The following is a 17,846-nucleotide window of genomic DNA, read 5'->3' as shown; positions in this document are numbered from 1 at the left end:
TTGAGTATTTATTTATTTATTTATTTATTCATTTATTTATTAATCCCTACACCCAATGTGGGGCTCCAGCTCATGACCCCGAGATCAAGAGTCACTTGCTCTTCTGACTGAGCCCAGCCAGGCATCCTTACCATTTTGATTTTTAAATTATGTGAATGTATTGCCTGTGAAAGAAAAAATTAAAAGAGAAACCATGACAATGATTTTTAGCAAAAAACAGATATTTATCTTAGTTGTTTATTTGCAGTTTTTACTGAGGCTCAGGCTGAACTAAGGAATGATGTACTAATTTATTGTTGCTGCTTTGTACTGGAATATGAATCCCTATGGCATACCTGGCATTGGAAAGGTGAAACTTTGGCCATTTGGGTATTCTTGGAGTTTTCTTCTCAAGCTGGCCATCTTGATTCCCCAGTTCATGCCACCTGATGCAGATGCTCAGCAACCAGAGGTTTCTACTCAACTGGGATGTAGCCGGAGGTCATGTGAAAGGTCTTGGGGTGTTCTTTCTGGAGGATCTGGAGAATTCTGTTGAGGAGGGAGGGGCCAGCCTAGCAAATTCTCAAATCCTCTTGGAAGGCAAATAAACAGAGGAACAGGGGAATCAGAGAAGGCTCTGATTCTCTTTTTAAGGATGGTTAAAGATGATAGGTAGCATCTACACTCCAACAGCTAAGACACAGTTCAGGGAATACTTCCGGATAACTTTTCCAGCTTGCCCACAGAATCTACCCCTCGGAGAGCATAAGCCTTCCTCCCAATAGGTGAAATCCCACGTTCTTCTCAAATTTAGGTAGCCCACCACCTTAAGAAACTTGGACCTGTAAATACTTTTTGTTTCTACCACAAGGTCTCACAGCAATGAGAAATCCAATGTATGGCATTCTCAGCTTGCTTTGGTCCAAGGTCCCGTTGGGAAAGAATCCTGAGATTAAATTACTTGCAGCTGAGGTAGGCCCACACTTAGCATATATGGCATCAACCCCAGCACTCCTGCTTGGCTGCTCCTGGGAAGGCTTCAGGAGAGCTTTTCAAAGCAGACCTCATAAAAACAAACACCCCCACCACTACGTAGCCCCATCTCCTGTCCCCTTCAAAAAACAAACAACAATACCGCTCTGTTCAACAAACACAGGGGGATTTTCTGTTTCAAGTATTTTTTCTTATTTCATATTGGCAGCACTTGTTAAGAAACCGATGACTTTCAAGTTGAATGAACTTTGAAACATAAGCACATAAGAATCCAGGTGCTTAAAACTTCCTCAAACTTAGATACATCCTTACAGGCTTCACCTAAAAAAGTCTCTTTAAAGTTTTATTAAAATTATTTCAGTTAAAAAAAGGGTACCTTTAACCCCATATTTTGAGTCATTATGTTTGCTTTTAAAGCTAGTAAGAAAAGTATCTTAAGATCCTATTTCCTGGGCACCTGGGTGGCTCGGTCGGTTAAGCATCTGCCTTCAGCTCAGGTCATGATCCCGGGGTCCTGGGATCGAGTCTCAGGTCGGGCTCCCTGCTCAGTGGAGAGTCTGCTTCTCCCTCTACCCCTCCCCCCTGCTCGTGCATGCACTCCCTCGCTCTCTCTCTCAAATAAATAAATTAAAATAAAAAAGTGCTGAATGCTTTCCAGGCACTATTTTTAAAAAGATCCTATTTCCCTTTTTCAGACTTAGAAACAAACTTAGAAACTTGGTGTCAGATCTGGGTTTGAATTCTGTTTTCATCACTTACTAGCTGTAAGACCTCAGACAACTAATCCAATTGATTTGTAGCCTCCATTTCCTCATTGGTAAAATGGTGTAAAATAGTATGAGTACCTGTAATAAACAAACAGATATAAGTAATAATAAAATGAGGACATGTACTTATCAAAGTGCCTAGAGATATACATGAGTGACAAAAATAACAGTGTTAAAACAATAACAAAAAATTATGCTTTGGGGCATCCTTGTGGCTCAGTTGGTTAAGCGACCGACTCTTGATCTCAGCTAAGGTCTTGATCTCAGGGTGGTGAGTTCAGGCCCTGCATTGGGCTCCGTGCTGGGCTTGGAGCCTACTTAAAAAATTTTTTTTATTATACTTCATATCTCATCTGGGGGGGGAATGCTTACTAACTGAAATTGAGCAAATACAGTATTTTCTCTTTTTTGTGATTCTTTGAGGTTCCAATTTCAGTCTTAAATAAATGCTTATCATTAAAATTGAACTCTTGTGTGGTCTAGCCTGTGTATAAAAGAAAAAACCCTAGAGGAGAAACCAGCATACCAACCATGAGAAGCAAGCAAGGAGAGAATTTCATTGACTCCACAGCAGATGTTTGGATAGTTTTAGTGTTTCATTGTCATGCCCTGAGAATGAGACATAGCATTTATGCTGTGACTGGGCATCCCCACCCACTGAGAATCCACTGAGGATACTCCAACATCGGAAGTATAATTGGGGGCAAAGTGGACAAGATCTAATCACTCAATCCAGACAGAATAGTTTCTCCTCAAACCAGTGGCATGTTAAACTTTTCTGACATCTGTGGGGAAGGGATTTTTCTTTTTCTCTTTCTTCTTCACCCATCAGCCTATGAATTTCTGCAATTTCTTGAATGAATTCTAGGCATGAATCTAGCCTACCTCTGGAATCCTTTACAGCAAACTATGTCACATTGGTGGGGTGGGGTTATCTTGAGGCAATGGTCCTCTATTATTGCCAAGGTCATCTTTGGACTTCCAAAAGAATGACACCAGTCATGAAAATATTAGCCATGTCTACCTTCTGCTCACAAAGAGCACCATGGCTTGCTACCCACAGATACCAAGGCCATTGTGATAGAAGCACTACGGAAAGCCTGGAAGTTGGAAACTTGACGCCACTTTGGATTCTCACTTGGTAGCGTATTCCAAATTCTAGTTGCTTTTCTTCAGTTTTCCTGAGTCTAAATAGTGAGGATTCCAATTACTGGAGTCACTGACAGTGTCTGGAACAAAGTTGTCAAATAGAAATAGAACGTGAGCCACGTATGTAATTTAATACTTTTGCAATAGCCTTATTTGAACAAATAAAAAGAAATGGTGAAATTAATTTTAAAAATAGGTTTTATTTAACCCATTATATCCAAAATAATATCATTGCAACATATAATAGATATTTTAAAAATTGAGATATTTTACATTTTTTTTTACCAAGTCTTTGAATCTGGTGTGTATGTAGATTTCACAAAATTTACAGTTAAAGCAAGTAGATTCAAATATACAAGTTGTTCCATAGTTAAAAATTTTCTAATAACTGAAACCAAGAGCCAGTTTTTAAATTTAAATCTCAGTTCATTAAAATTAAGTAGAATTAGAAATTCAGTTTCCCTGTCACTCCAGCTATATTTCTAGAGGCTACTGTATGGGACAGTGCAGGCTGAGAAGATGAAGAAAGAGTGTGCTATGTTTTATGGAGGGCCATCACACTCAGGGCTCTTCCCCTCCTCATTCTCAGTTGGTACGTGACAAAAGGAGGTTCCAGCAGCTTTTTTTTCCCCCCCCAATTTCTTGTTTGTCCCAACAATAAGGACTCAGAATCACTTTTATATTTCTGTGGTGGGATAATTAGAATCAAGCTGTCTGAAAATAGACAAGTAGAACAATCAGCTTGTATATGAGAGGTAAATTGTGACAAACCCTTTTTCAAGAGGAGCATATAGGAAAGTTTTAAAGAACATGCAAGGACGCCTGGGTGGCTCAGTTGGTTAAGTGGCTGTGTTCGGCTCAGGTCATGATCCCAGGAGTCCTGCATCAGGCTCCTTGCTCCTTGGGGAGCTTGCTTCTCCCTCTGCCTGCTCTGCCTGGCACTCACCGCCCCCCCTGCTTTGCTCTCAATCTCTCTCTCTCTGATAAATAAATAAATAAATAAATAAATAAAATCTTAAAAAAAACAAAAAAAGAACATGCAGAAGCCCATTTTCCTGATGTGACAAGTGGTTGGTTGGTTATTGAAAAATGATGTTAAATGAGAAATAAAAAAGACTTTCACTTTTGAATTATATTTTTTTAATTGAAGTGAAATCCAGATAACATAAAACTATTTTAAAGCAAACATTTCAGTGGCATTTAGTATCTTCATCATGTTGTGTAGCTACCACCTCTATGTAGTTCTAAAACACTTTCATCACCCCCAAATAAAATTCCATACCAATTAAATGGTTATACCCCATCCTCTCCCCTGCTCCTCCCCCATTCCCTGGCAACGATCAATCTATGTTCTATCTCTATGGATTTACCTATTCTAGATATTTCATATAAACGGAATCAAATAATAAGTGACATTTTGTGTCTGTTATTTTTTTTCCCACATTGTAACATACATCATTGTTTCATTCCTTTTATGGCTAAATACTATTCCATTGTATGTATATACCATATTTTGATTCATGCATTAATGGACATTTGGGTTGTTTCCACCTTTTGACTATTGTAAATAGTGCTATTATGAATATTTGTGTACAACTGTGTGAGTACCTGTTTTCAGTTCTTTTGGGCATATACCTAGGAATGGAATTGCTGGGTAACATGGTAATCCCATTTAACTTTTTGAGGGACTGCCAAACTATTTTCCATAACATCTGCACCATTTTACATTTCCACCACCAATATATGAGGCTTCCATTCCTCCACATTCTTGCTGATACTTGTTATTTTCTTTCTTTTTTAAAAAAAATTAAAGCCAACCTAGTGGGTATGAAATGGTATTTCAGAGTGGTTTTGATTTGCATTCCTCTAATGACTACTGATGTTGAACATATTTTCATGTGCTCAAAGCCCATTTGTATATCTTCTTTGGAGAAAATTCTATTTAAGTCCTTTGCACATTGTTGAATTAGGTTGTTTCTTTGTTGTTGAGTTGTAAGAGTTCTTTATATATTACGGATAGTAGACCCTTAACAGATGTGTAATTTGCAAATATTTTTCTCTTATTCTCTAGATTGCTTTTTCACTTTCTTAATAATGTTTTTCGATGCACAAAAGTTTTAAATTTTGATGAAGTCCAGTTTGTCTATTTTTATAATTGTTGCTCATGGTTTTGGCGCCATATCTAATAATTTGTTGCCTAATCCTTGAGACACATTTTGAAAAAAAAACAATAGATTTATATCTGGAAAGAGACATAAAATTTTACTTTACTTGAAACTTATAAATGTATGTTCCCCTGCTAATCTCTTGATGGTCAAAGGGTTTCTTCCAACATGTTTATGGAGTGAAAGACCACTTTGTCTTTGCATAAGCCACAGCTATCTGATACACTCTGATTTCTTTTAAGTTGACTAAGAACTTAAAGACACTAGCAAAGCAACTTGACTCTGGATATTTCAAGGTTTTTATGATTTCCATTCCTCCCTAAATTTTATTGTTATCCTGCCCACCTATAATTTGATGGCAATATTTTTAGCCTTTAATCAGACGTTTAAAAATACGCAACTTATCACTGAAAGGAGTCTCTCTGCACACTCATATTTAATTGATTGATGTATTGTTTAATTATAAGTATAATTATTAAGTAAAATAGGTTCAATTGTCATAACTGGCATAAATAAATTTGGGAATAAACCCAAATGACTTGGTAAATATATAGCATAATGGTGGGACCTGAAAAATACAGGTGTAGCAGAGGAGAGCCTACTGTCAGAATGTGCTTGGTGTGCCATGGACATCCATCAATATGCTCACAATACAGAGGGAATGAACAGTGTAATCCAACAAGTGTGTTAACTGAAGAAGAGGTGAGAAAGCATTTACCCTATTATTCTAGAGGTCTCGATTTAGAATTATTTAAAACATTTTTTTTAATTTTTTGAGAACATTTTTAAAACTTGTGGTAACATACATAACATAAAATTAACCATTTTTTACCCTTTTAAGTGTACAGTTCAATGGCTTTAAGTACATTCACATAGCTGTGCAAATATTACCGCCATTCATCTCAAAGAACTTTTTCTTTTTTAAAAATGATTTTATTTATTTATTCGACAGAGAGAGAGAGAGAGAGAGAGAGTGCGCACAAGCAGGGGGAGCAACACAGAGAGAGGGAGAAGCAGGCTCTCCGCCAAGCAGGGAGCCCAATGCGGGGCTCCATCCCAGGTCCCTGGGATCATGACCTGAGCTGAAGGCAGACGCTTAACTGACTGAGCCACCCAGGCGCCCCATAAAGAACTTTTCCATCTTGCAAACCTAATTACTTTTTAATAATATGCAATGCCAAGCACACAGCTCTGATATGCTATCTTCTAACCAGATACCAGTGGCATTTAGTAGCAGTGCGAATTTGGGCAACTCATTTAACCTACTGGTGTCTTCAGTTTTCTAACCTATAAAATGGGGTTAATATCTATCCTGCAGAACTAACAAAAAGGACAAAAAATATATCTGCTAAAGCGCTTCAAAAACTAGAAAGCATTTTACAATTGCTACTTAACGGTTATTTTTATTAATAGAAAATTTGAGGATTCTTTCCTAGAAAGCTGAGGCTACTTATCATTTTATAAATATTATTTCTACATATTTAGGTTATTCAGATTTATCATCATACATATATTTTACTTGTTTACTTGTTTATTGATTGACTGATTGACTTCCATCCTACTAGAATGGAAGATCCACGAGGGCAGTGATTTTTTTACTGTTTTGCCCATTGCTCTATTTCAAAGCCTAGAACAGATTAAGGCATATATATTTCTTGAATAAATGAAAGAATGAATTATTTTATACAGCAGTAAATGTGTTACTAGTGCTTAAAAACTATTCATTCATAATATTGACCCCTCAAACATGTAAGTCTTTAGGCTTTCCCAGTGCAAAATTAATATGTGTGAAGCTCCAAATAGAACATTTCTACTATGAGGAAACTTCCCAGACTAGTTCAGAGTTGAAAGGAAGTCAAGTTTAGGAGTGAACAGAGATGAAAAAAAAAAATTATTCAAATTTTCAAAATGTGTTCTGAATTTAAAATTTTAGGTTATTATCAATACAATAAAAGATGGGTTTTAATTGGGTTAATTTAATGTAACCAAGGAAATACTTTGTCATTCTCTCTTTTCTAAATAAACAGGCAGACAATACTATTATCTGGTTTCAAGTGTAGCTATGTGACTTGCTCTGGCAAATAAAATGTGAGTGGAGGTAACCTTGTGTCATTTCCGGGTGGAAGTATTTAGTTGCTGGTACTTAGCCCTCCATCATACTCTTCCCTTACATTTGAGATTGTAGAAGTACCTACTGACATGGGAGAACCTTAATATTAAAGTATTCGGGAACACTGAGCTGACACATAGAAGACAGCTTCCCCAGAGAGTCTCTTGGAACCACAGTTGATTTTATATAAGAAATAATTTAATTTTCGCTGATTTGGAACTTATGTATTATATTGAGATTTGGGAATTGTGTATTATAACATCATAACCTAGTCAGTCTATAGTGACTAATATATATATTGACAGTATTTTCCCCTACATTTTGAATGGAAAGTTAAAATAATAATTTATATCTGAAAAAATTTTGTAATAAAGTACTATTTCTATGGAGACAAAGCCATATATAATCACATGGTTTTAAAAATGGAGAGTAGTATTATAATATGTTATAGACATGGTATCAATAGTTCTAGATTCCTTTAAATCATCTTGCGATGTGAGGAAGAACTTCAACAAAGCTGCTTCTGAGATATTTGAGAATAATCCTTTTGAGTTATCATAATTACTGACAAAGGCTTTTCATCTTTTTCTAGATTCTTGCCTGTCACAGAAATATATGCCTTCTCCAATAATCTCTCCATATTTAGACTGTCTTTTCTTTCACCTGTTACTTTTTTTGGAGGGGGTCATAGTACCCTGGACTCTCCTAGTTGATGATTTTTTTTTTCCAACAAAGGGTAAGAATTCAAAATTGTGAGGTATTTATAGTGTATTTATAGTGAAAGTCTGGTGAAAACTCAGGTATTTATAGTGAAACTCTGAATCCTTGCCTTTTACATTTTTGGAATACTTATTGGCACTTTACTAGAGTACCTTGCTAAGGTTGAAATTTCTTCCCTTTTTGAAAGAAATTTTTAAAAATTAAGGGAGGTGACTCATCCAGCAAATGTAGTTAGTCAAGTACTATTATCTGCGATAAAGGAAGCTGTTAAGAGTCACCATTTCAGAATAATACTGGAAGAATTTAAACAAGCATTTTCCCGAATTGCCATTGTTTTCTTTGGTATTTCATTAACATTGTGGGTGGGGAGGTGCTGAGGGCTATGGAGCAAAATAAATGAAAGGGAAACAACTTTGATTCCTGGTGGATTTCCTGTATTACCTAATGAGGGCAGCCACTTACATGTTGATTCTGTACAATTCAATTCAACAAATATTTTTCGAGCACCTCCTAACTGCCTGCTATGTACAAACAGCGAACAAACAGACAAAAGAACCCTGTCCTTGGAGAGTTCACTTTCTGGAGGTGTTGATCAACCCTTTGAGAAAAATGCTAAATTATTTGCCTTTCTCAATATTTTTTCATATATATCAAAAGCAAACATTGGTACAAACATTCAAACTGATGGCGAAGCACTAAAAGGAAGAATCATCTTCACTTTGCTTGAACAATTTCATTTAGATTTATTTAAAAATATTCATTTAAGGTCCTGAGTTGTCTCATAAAAATATTCATATAAAAATACATGTAAAAAATACAAACTCATCAGCCCTCGGGTCTATTGATTTCAGATATAAGCATGATCTGAACTATTTATCTTTTATTTCTGTTTTGTTTTGTTTTTCAGTTCAGGGGTTGAGGGTCAGATCTTTAGGGAGAAAAGCCTTTGGGCTTTTTCAATCCAGAAGGGCCCCTCCTCCCTCTGAAAGCTTACAGTGCCGCCGCTGGGCACCTACATAGCAGGCAGAACGTCAGTTTCCCTAGACTCTGCTCTCTAAAGAGCGTTTCTATTCGTGGACACGGTGATGACACCATCTTTTCTCCCTGGCAGTGGCGGTTCCAGAATTTCTACATATCTGTGGGATTGGGTGGGCAAGCTGGTTGAGAAGGGGCGTTGGCACTTGATAGAAACTCGACTAAGCGTCCGGTGTCCATCTCAGGGTTTGCGCGTAGGGGGAGAAATGAAACCCTCAAGCCATCAGGGGGCTTGTACTGAAGCTTGAAGGACCCCACTACGCAAGGGTGGCTCGGGAAGAGCACCCGGTTTTAGGTTAAAGTGAGCCAGGACGCCCAGAGGCAGGAGTTGGACAAACCACTTGTAGGGTCTGTTCGCAGCTACCGGGAGGGACAGGGTGAAGAAGCACTCACAAGGGGGTGGGGGGAGGAAGAGCTTGACTTCACAGAGTAACAACTCCCTGCCCCCATCGCCCAAGGTTTCCCACGGAGAGGTCCCTGTCGCTCTTCATCAGGCTGGGCGGAACCTATACGGCATCACCACTTAAATTCTAAAATCAAACCAACCAAACCACGTTCTAAAACCTCCCTCAACACTCTCCGTCGCGTTCCAAACGCAAACATCGCGGGCGAAAAGAGGCTGCACAAATCACGTAGAAAATTAGGCTGCCCCTTTCCAAGGCGATAATCAAATTAGCCTCAAATTAAACGTGAAATTGGCCCTCGCCGGCTGTGGGGACAAAGCCCCCATTGTCCCTTTGCCCGGGTAGCGGCGGCGGCGGTGCCCACCCTGCCTAGGCCAGCCCTGGTGGGTCCCCGCGGCAGAGGACGAGGTCGGCGGCGGGCTGGGGCAGAGCCTGGGCTGGGGAGTGCGTGGACGCGCCCGAGGTTCGGCTAGCGCGCGCAGCAGGCGCTGGGTGGGCGGCTGCGGGGCTCGGGGCAGGCGCCGAGGGCAGGCGAGGGAGGAACTGAGGGAGGGAGGAGCGGCGAGCGGAGCGGAGTGTGGAGGGTGTGCGGGAGAGAGCGTGTGCGCGCGCGCGTGTGCGCGCTCCCGGCGCCCGCGCGCTCCCTCTCCCCGCCCCTCGCCCCCTCCCTGCCTGCTCCCTCCCCTTCTCCCCCCCGCCCCGCGCTCCCGCCCAGCCCCCGGAATCAGTGCAGCTGTTGCCGTGCAGGCTGCGGATTCCTCCAGTCCCTCCCTCGGCCGCCTCTCCGCCCGGAGCGAGCGCGCAGCCCCGCGCAGCAGCGCCCACTGGTCCCGTCCTGTGAGCCCCGGCCCCAGCCGCGGACAGCCCCGCGGAGTCGCCTCCCGGCCCACCCGCCCGGCCGCCGAGGAGCGGGAGGAGGACGGGACCCCGGCGCCCCCACCCCCTTATCCGCGGGAGGTAGGTGGGGGGCCTAGGCAGGAAGATGCCAACTCACTGGGGCTGCCTCCCGGGCGGGATCCTGGGCGGCGGGCGGGCAGGAGGAGGGGCGCGGGCCCAGGCCGGGAGGACGCCGCTGCCCCACCGCTGCCCTGCGCCCTGAGAGCGGCGTGGGGGCGGGGAGGCTGCAGAGCCCGGGCGGGGGCGGCGCGGGGAGCCTGGGTCGCCTGTGCTTATTAGTACGCGGGCTTTGCGGGCAGGGGCGGCAGGCTCCGCAGTGAGGCGAACGCAGCTCCCCTGTGCGCACCGCGGCCGCCCAGCCCCATCGCGCGCAGCGGCGCCCATTCCTTCTCCTTGCCTCCACCGCCTCCTCCCTCCTGCAGGGCGCAGCGGTCCCTGGCGCGGGGGTGGGTGCGGAGTGGGCAGCAGGGAGGGCGTATTCTCGGGTGCCCTCCCTACGGCCGGGGCTGGTGGGGAGCGGGGGCGGCGTTGACAGGGCCCGACTCTGCGCGTAACGGTACGGGGGATGCGGCCAGGCGTGGTCCCCGCTGCGCAGCGCTGCAGCTGAGCCGGAGGCGGCGGCCCGGCGCCCCCCCACACACAGCCCCCCCGCCCATCATCGCGCCCGCCCCCCGCCCTCACCGCCGTCCCCACTCTCCCAGGGCTGGGCGTGAGCCGCCTAGGGGCGCGGAGCCGCGGCGGCGCCCGCCCTTCAGCTCTAGCCACCCGCTCTTCAACAGGTTTGTACCAGCGCGGGGACCCTCCGGGCGGGCCTTTGGGGGGGGGGGGTGGGCTGGAAGCCCCTCTCGTCCTCATCCCTCACACCACGCCCGCGGCCCTCTTTTTTTCCGGGGGAGTCTTCCCTTTGTTTTTGTGAGAGGAAAGATGCCAAGTGTCTGCCGTCAGATGGGGAGGGGAGTGTTGTCGATGTCAGTATACAAACCAAGTCCATTATTTTTCCAATCAAAAGCCGGGCCACAGAGCGAGGAGAGGGCGAGTGTGGGGGTGCTTCAGCAGAGGAGAAAAATAGATTCGGTGGGTTTATTTGGGCGGGGATGTGCTTTTTTGGCAAGATGGATGGCTCCCAGTGCCCTCGCCGTGATGCAGCACAATGCAGCAGTATCGCAGCCTCCCCTGGTTCTCGCTGCCGGGGCTTGGCAAGGCCACTCGGCGCCTGCGGCCCCCGCCCGGCCCCACCCAGGCCCGGGGCTGCCCTTGGCCGGGGCCGGGAGCTGCTTCTACCTTGTCATGCTGCTTCAGCTGGATGTGGCGTCAGGAGGACCAGGTCACCTAGCCGTGAAGTGGGGGGGGGACTGGTTTGGGGTGACCCCTCCCGCCCCACCGGTCGCGGCAGTGCTCGGACGAAGGGGCGTCCTGCAGCGCTCAGGGAGCCGGCCTGCGGCTGCGGACCGGAATCTAATCTCCGACCGAGGGACCTGAGCCCTAGGGAGGGGCTGCAGGGAGGACAGGCCCGGTGGTGTGCGGAGGCAGTGGTGCAGTCAGTATTGGGAGTCGCAGTGTTTTTCTGTGCATTACCCATAATCTGTGACTACAACGCAACTATCCATCGATTTCTTCATAGGTGAAAAGTTGATTAATTGAAGCTTTACGGCGGTAACATTACAGTACCTCTGTCTTTGGTTAATACTAAGGATATGAATTTTTCCTGTAGGAAAACATTTTTTGAAATAAAAGGGTTGGTGTGTTTTAGTTCTTATGGCTCTGAGACATTTTTAAAAATATTAATATTCAGTAAGTTGTTTTAAAAGGAGCATATTTTTTGGTGGATAGTAAACTGTTTCTTTAACCCGTATTTGCTTTATTTTTATCATTTGCTTTTTCTGTAAGTCAAGCACAGTTAGAGATTTGGATTCTTTATGAAGGATTATTAGGTAAGTGTCATGATTGTTGGTAAATTGGTATTCAGATTGATTTAGGTAGCCCCAGTTAAGTATCCAGTCATGACTAATGGGATTATCATGGTAACTGACTGCATTTGTGTTTGTTTATATGTATTTTTTGTGTACATATTTTTTGCAGATGTGGCTGGGGAGGGGGGTGGAGAAACGCAGACCACCAAGGCCTCTGGCTGGTATCTGGTTAGAAGGAGATGATGCCCAGTGTCCCCATCTGTTTAGTCTGGGAACACCAGTAATTTCTCTTCTAAATGCCACTTCTACAATTCATTTATTCAATGTGGGATGGCAAAGGGGACACATCTAAATGTCACCTCTTCTAAAATGTATACCTGAAAAAAGGCATTTCAGTATGCTAACTGGAAGGGAAGGTCAGTGTTTCAATGCAAGGGCATATCTACTTTTATTTTTAAAAAATCTCTAATAATGAATCCAGCATTTGATTTTATGTGGCTGTGCTGAATAGAACTGAATGTAAGTTGTGTGGTTTATGTGCATTATTTTGAGTTTCTCTAATAGAGGGCCATTAAAATGTAGAATATTTTTGAATTTGGATTTCATCGTTGCTTTGGTTGTATAAAACTGTGATGCATAAAGATGTTTGGGAGTATTGTTTCCATGGATTATCCAGACATTTTGGATTTATTATGTTGTAAAAAATATCCTGTGTTGATGGCGCAGGGGGTTTAGCTGTTCTGACTTACACACCAGGTGCAGAATTCTGTTAGGCTACACTCTTTGTAACTGTCCTCTCTGGACTAACCAAACCCTTCATCTGAGAGTTAAGTATTAGGACAGTGAGGAAACTGCTGTGCAGGCTTGCTGTGCAGAGCATCTCTTAGGGTGAGACTAGTAACAACAGCCTGTGATGTTGTAGGAGCAAGTGAGAAGACCTCACTCTCTACTTGTGACACATCCTTAGCAGAGACTTGGCATTGGCATTTCCTTAGAAGAGTTTGTTTGAGTGGTTATTGAGTGCTGTATGAAAGCATGACTCTACATGCAGAACACTATTTTGAGGTGGAAGGATTTTACTACTACTAAACAGACATGATGAGTGGAAATTATTTGATGTGGTTTTCGTTAAAATAATAAGCCTTTCGTTTTAAGAGCATATTCTTAGAATTCTAGAGCTATTCACACACACGTATATATGTAATATAAAGAGTGATAATACTCCTTTAATTATGTTGGGCCATGACCAACATCTGCATTCTAATCAGTCTTTAATTACTGTTCTGTGGATTTCCTTTTGGTAGTCCTGGTTTAATACTACTGGGAAACCATTCTTCCATAAGGAAAGGGCTAATATCCCTTCTGGAAAGGCTACTTCTGTAGGTTTGTCGAAGTGAGTAAAAGTTCTCATGGATTTCTCTTTTAAGTTTTCAGTCTTTGCTGTCTCTCAGAGCATTTTTTCTTCGCAAAAGACCTAGTTTAGTATTCTTGATTTTTCTGATAACAGTTATCCTGTACCCAAGTTTATATAGTGTAGGAATAGTATCATCAATTTCTTTATTTTGGTGGGTAAAATGAAACTACCCCAATTAGAGACACCCACACTTCTGTTTTTAGACGTCGCTAGAGAAGGTGTTTTCATAATGTCTCTCGCTACAGTAGTGAGGTTTGTGAAACAGCAACATCAGGAGCTTGTTATAAATGCAGATTCTTAGAGGTCTCATCCCAGACCTATCCAATCAGAATTTGCATTTTAACAAGACCCCTAAGTGACTTGCATGCATCTTAAATGGAGAAACTGCTCTACTCCTTCAGCAAGGGACCTCCATATCCTTCTAGTATCTTTCTTTTGTTTTTACTTTTGCTGAAATATTGGCACATTTTTTTCCCTTGGGTCACTAAGTGGTGTGGAAGAAAGGGATACACTGGCTGTAAATCATTTAATACAGAAATACTTTGTAAAGTTCTTTAATTTTTAAATGGAGGAGCCTTATTTTTTTTATAGTTTATTTAGACTAGTCAGGTTTTTTAGTTCTTTTCTAGAACACCTCTAAAGTTGAAAAACAGTCTCCCCTCCCTGCCTAGACAAAAAGGCATTGGCTTTGAGATAGCAGAACTAGAGTCCAGGAAGCTAAGCCCCTGAGTGCAAGGGCCCCCTCTGCTCCCTTTGCTCTTCTCTGATCTCTTGTTCTCTGTCATCAGTTACTTCTCCTGGTATATTCAGTGTCCTGCCCTTCTGGTCCATTGCCTTCTTAAAGTTCTTTATTAAGTGATTTGTACATACAAAATAATGCTCATAAAAGATCTGTGACAGAATCATAAATCAGTGGGCACTCAGGCACCCATCACCTAGTTTGGGAAGAAGAACCTTGTCATCGTGTATTCATAGTCCCCTGTGTGATCCTCTGTGATCCCATCTGAAGCAGCCACTGTCTTGAGTTTTATGCTTATCATTCCCTTGCTCTTCTTTATGGGTTATCCTTCTAAAAATTCTTATTTTATATAAAAGAAATTACACTTTATGTATTTTTCTGTGACTTGCACTTTTAGATTAACATTATATTCCTGAGATTCATTCATTTTGTGGCTGTGGTTCATTCATTTTTACTGCTGTGTAGTATTCCACTACAGCTTATTATTCCTTCTGCTGTGGATAGAGATTTGGATTGATTCCATTTTTTTGCTCTTGTACAAAGGCTACTGTGAATATGTCTTCTACATGTCTTTTAATACATATGTGGAGATAGATACAAACACATTATCTGTCGGTCTCTTTCTCTCACGAATGAAATTTGCTGGATAATTGGATATGTGTATCATCAGCCTTACTAGATATGCCAAATGGTTTTTCCCAAGTGATTGTACTACTTGTGTTCCTACTAGTAGTGTACATGTTATAATAATTCCACAACTTTGCCACTACTTCATTTACCAGACTTTAAAATGTTGTCCAGTTGATATTTATGAAATGTTATCTCATCATGCTTTTTATTTGCCACTTGCCTGACTATTGATGTTAAGTATATTATTGGCCATTTGGGTTTCTTCTTTTGTGAAGTCCTCATTAAGCTTTTGCCTATTTATCTTTTAGATTTGTTTCTTATTGATTTGTAGGAGTTCTTTGTGTAGATTGCCTGCTAATCCCCATGGATTATACATGTTGTAAAAATTACCTCCCAGTTAGTGTTTGTTTTTAAAAACTCTTTGTGGTTTCTTTTGATGAACAGTCATTTGTAATTTCAGTAGAGTCATAATCAGTTTTTGTGCTTTAAGGTTTGTGAGGACGATTTTGTTATTGCAGGAAAATTTTTTTTTCAGTTGGGAAAGAGCATTAGTTTTGGAGTCAAACCGATCTGGGCTCAGATCCTAAGGCTTTTGTATACTAGCCATGTGGCCACAGCTAGGTTCTGGCTTTGGGATAGTTCATTCCTCTTGAAACCACAGTTTCCTTATTAGTAAACTTGAAATGATAATACTTCGTGATACAGTTGTGAGACAGCAGGGTACAGTGCTAGGTACATAGTAGGTGTTCAGTTAATAACAGTTCCATTACTTTCTCTTCAAACTTCCTAAGCTGTATGAGCCACTGACCTCTTCTAAATGCTTTCCCAAAACTGCCTGGATATTTTTATGTCAAAAGAGCTAATAAACGGCTTATTCTTTTATTTTTTTAAAAGGCTGTGTTACAAGTGGAATTTATATATTGATCAGCACAGGCTGTACAAGACCACTTATTGGAAACCCTTTGTCGGCTCAGGTTCCTGTTCTTGAAAATAGTGTAATTATAGTTCTTTTTACCAGGAAGCATTTAGACTACTGTTTTCCCTTTGCTGCTACTCGAAGATTACCCTGCAGTATTGTTTTTGATGCAGTAAACAAATTATTGGATACCTTCTCTTGCCAGGGCTTGAAATTGGGTTAGAGTGATGGTGGTGTGGGCTGGTCTAATGGTGAATAAGATTTAGTTCCTGAATCTAAGGACTATATACTCTATAGAATATATTCTCTATATGTCCCCAGCAGATAAAAGACCTCTTATTGACCCGGTGTGTGACTTTGGCAAGCCATTTACCCTTCTGGTCTGTTTTAAATTTATAAAATGAAGGACGTAGATGAAATTATAGTGGGGGTTAAAGCCTGGCACATGGGCACCATTCCCTCCCTCCCTGGCAGATCAGAAAATCAGGCATGACACTCTTTTTTCCACAGAGTTGAGGTAGAGCCTCAGTAACATTCTCAATATAGTGTTCTAGGCAGTAACTACCAGTTGATTGGATCTCATGCTTAATTTTTAAGATCCTGTATATCCCTAAAATTCTGTGATGGTAAGATATTTGAGTAACAGCACTCTGGCAGAGTTCAAAATACAGTGGAACAGGAGGAAATCAAAAGCAGGGAGACAGGAAATAGGTGATTGCGGGTGGGGGGTTCTGGAGGTTAAGGCAGCAGGTTATGGTGGTAGCCAAGGGAATGAGAAGGAGGGGAGAGATGGGAGAAGGGCTGTGATGGCCCAACCCTGTGCCAACTGCTCGCAGAGTGAATGGATGGGAGGTAGACCTAAGTGGATGAGGAGCTAAGGTGACCTGGGTTTCAAATTTGGATGATGACAGAAATAGACGCTGTGAAGAATGGAAATCTGGTTGGGAAGAGAATCAGTTTTGTCTTTGAACTTGTTAAATTTGAGATTCCAGCAGAAACCCTTAGTGGAGATAATGTTAGAGGAGTTGAGAGAGGTCAGGGCCAGTGTGGCTGATGGGAGGCTGTTGGATGCAAGGCTCCTGAGCTTTAGGCTCTGGAGTTGCACAACCTGGTGACTCCATGTACAGACTAAGTGACCTTGGGCAAACTACCTTGACCTTTCTGTGTGCCTCAGTATCTCCATCTGCATGGTGGTACCTATCACAAAGGATTATTAAAGCTAAGTAAGATAATCCACTATCACAATACATTTTAATTACCATGAGACATGGACGGTTTGCTTAGTCTTAATTTTATGCTTTCTTTCAAATAAATATTTTGATTTATTCAGAAAAGATACATTCCAGCAAACATACCATCATTTAGATAAATAATGCTAAGTTCAGTCTACATTAAACTTGTCCTTATGTACCATGTCTAAATTATAGGAAAGGCAAACCTAACTAAAGCCTATTTTTAACAAATAAGGAAACACTAAAATCCTACTATTGGGGGAAAGGGTATGAACAGATAGTTTATAAAAGAAATCAAGGAAGACAATAACTATAACTATATTAAATTGTTCAAACTCACCAGTAATTTGAAACACAAAACAATTAGATTAATTTTTCCACTTTAATTGGTGGGTAAATAATGCTCTCTGGGATGCTATAAAATAGGAGCTCTGCATTATCTGTTGGGAGAATATTTGGATTAATACAAACTTAGTAGAAAAAACTGGGTTATATATTTATATAATAGAAACCTTAAATGTTTATATTTTTTGGAGTGAAATCCCACTTGTAGTTCTGTAACCTAAAAGAAATAAGTAAAAATAAGGACAGAAGTTTTTAAACAAGGACTTTCTTACCGTTATTTATAGTGAAAAAGTTGGGACATACTCAAATTATGGCACAGGGACAGGATGGAATTCAGTATAGTGCTTAAAATAATAATGGTTAGAATATTACTGAAATGAGAAAATGCTAACAATATTGTATTCAGTGGAAATACCTTTATGCAATGCTATATAATAGGGT

General features: G+C 41.6%; 1 protein-coding gene across 2 annotated transcripts in view; it reads left to right on the top strand.

Moving 5' to 3' along the window:
- Nucleotides 1–10,067: 10,067 nt before the first annotated feature.
- SPTBN1 (spectrin beta, non-erythrocytic 1) overlaps nucleotides 10,068–17,846 on the top strand; it is a 192,943-nt gene continuing 185,164 nt past the window's right edge. Inside the window, exon 1 of one of the 2 annotated variants that reach the window (XM_036111377.2) lies at nucleotides 10,068–10,279. The gene's annotated coding sequence lies outside the window, so the exon portion shown is untranslated. Of the gene's footprint in view, nucleotides 10,280–10,920; nucleotides 10,999–17,846 lie in introns of those variants that run through there. The other variant, XM_036111378.2, reaches the window with a different exon arrangement.

The sequence above is a fragment of the Halichoerus grypus genome, chromosome 10 (genome assembly GCF_964656455.1).
Source record: "Halichoerus grypus chromosome 10, mHalGry1.hap1.1, whole genome shotgun sequence".
Taxonomy (NCBI): Eukaryota; Metazoa; Chordata; class Mammalia; order Carnivora; family Phocidae; genus Halichoerus; species Halichoerus grypus.
Note: the sequence above shows the minus strand (reverse complement) of the source record. Positions and strands in the feature narration are given on the sequence as shown.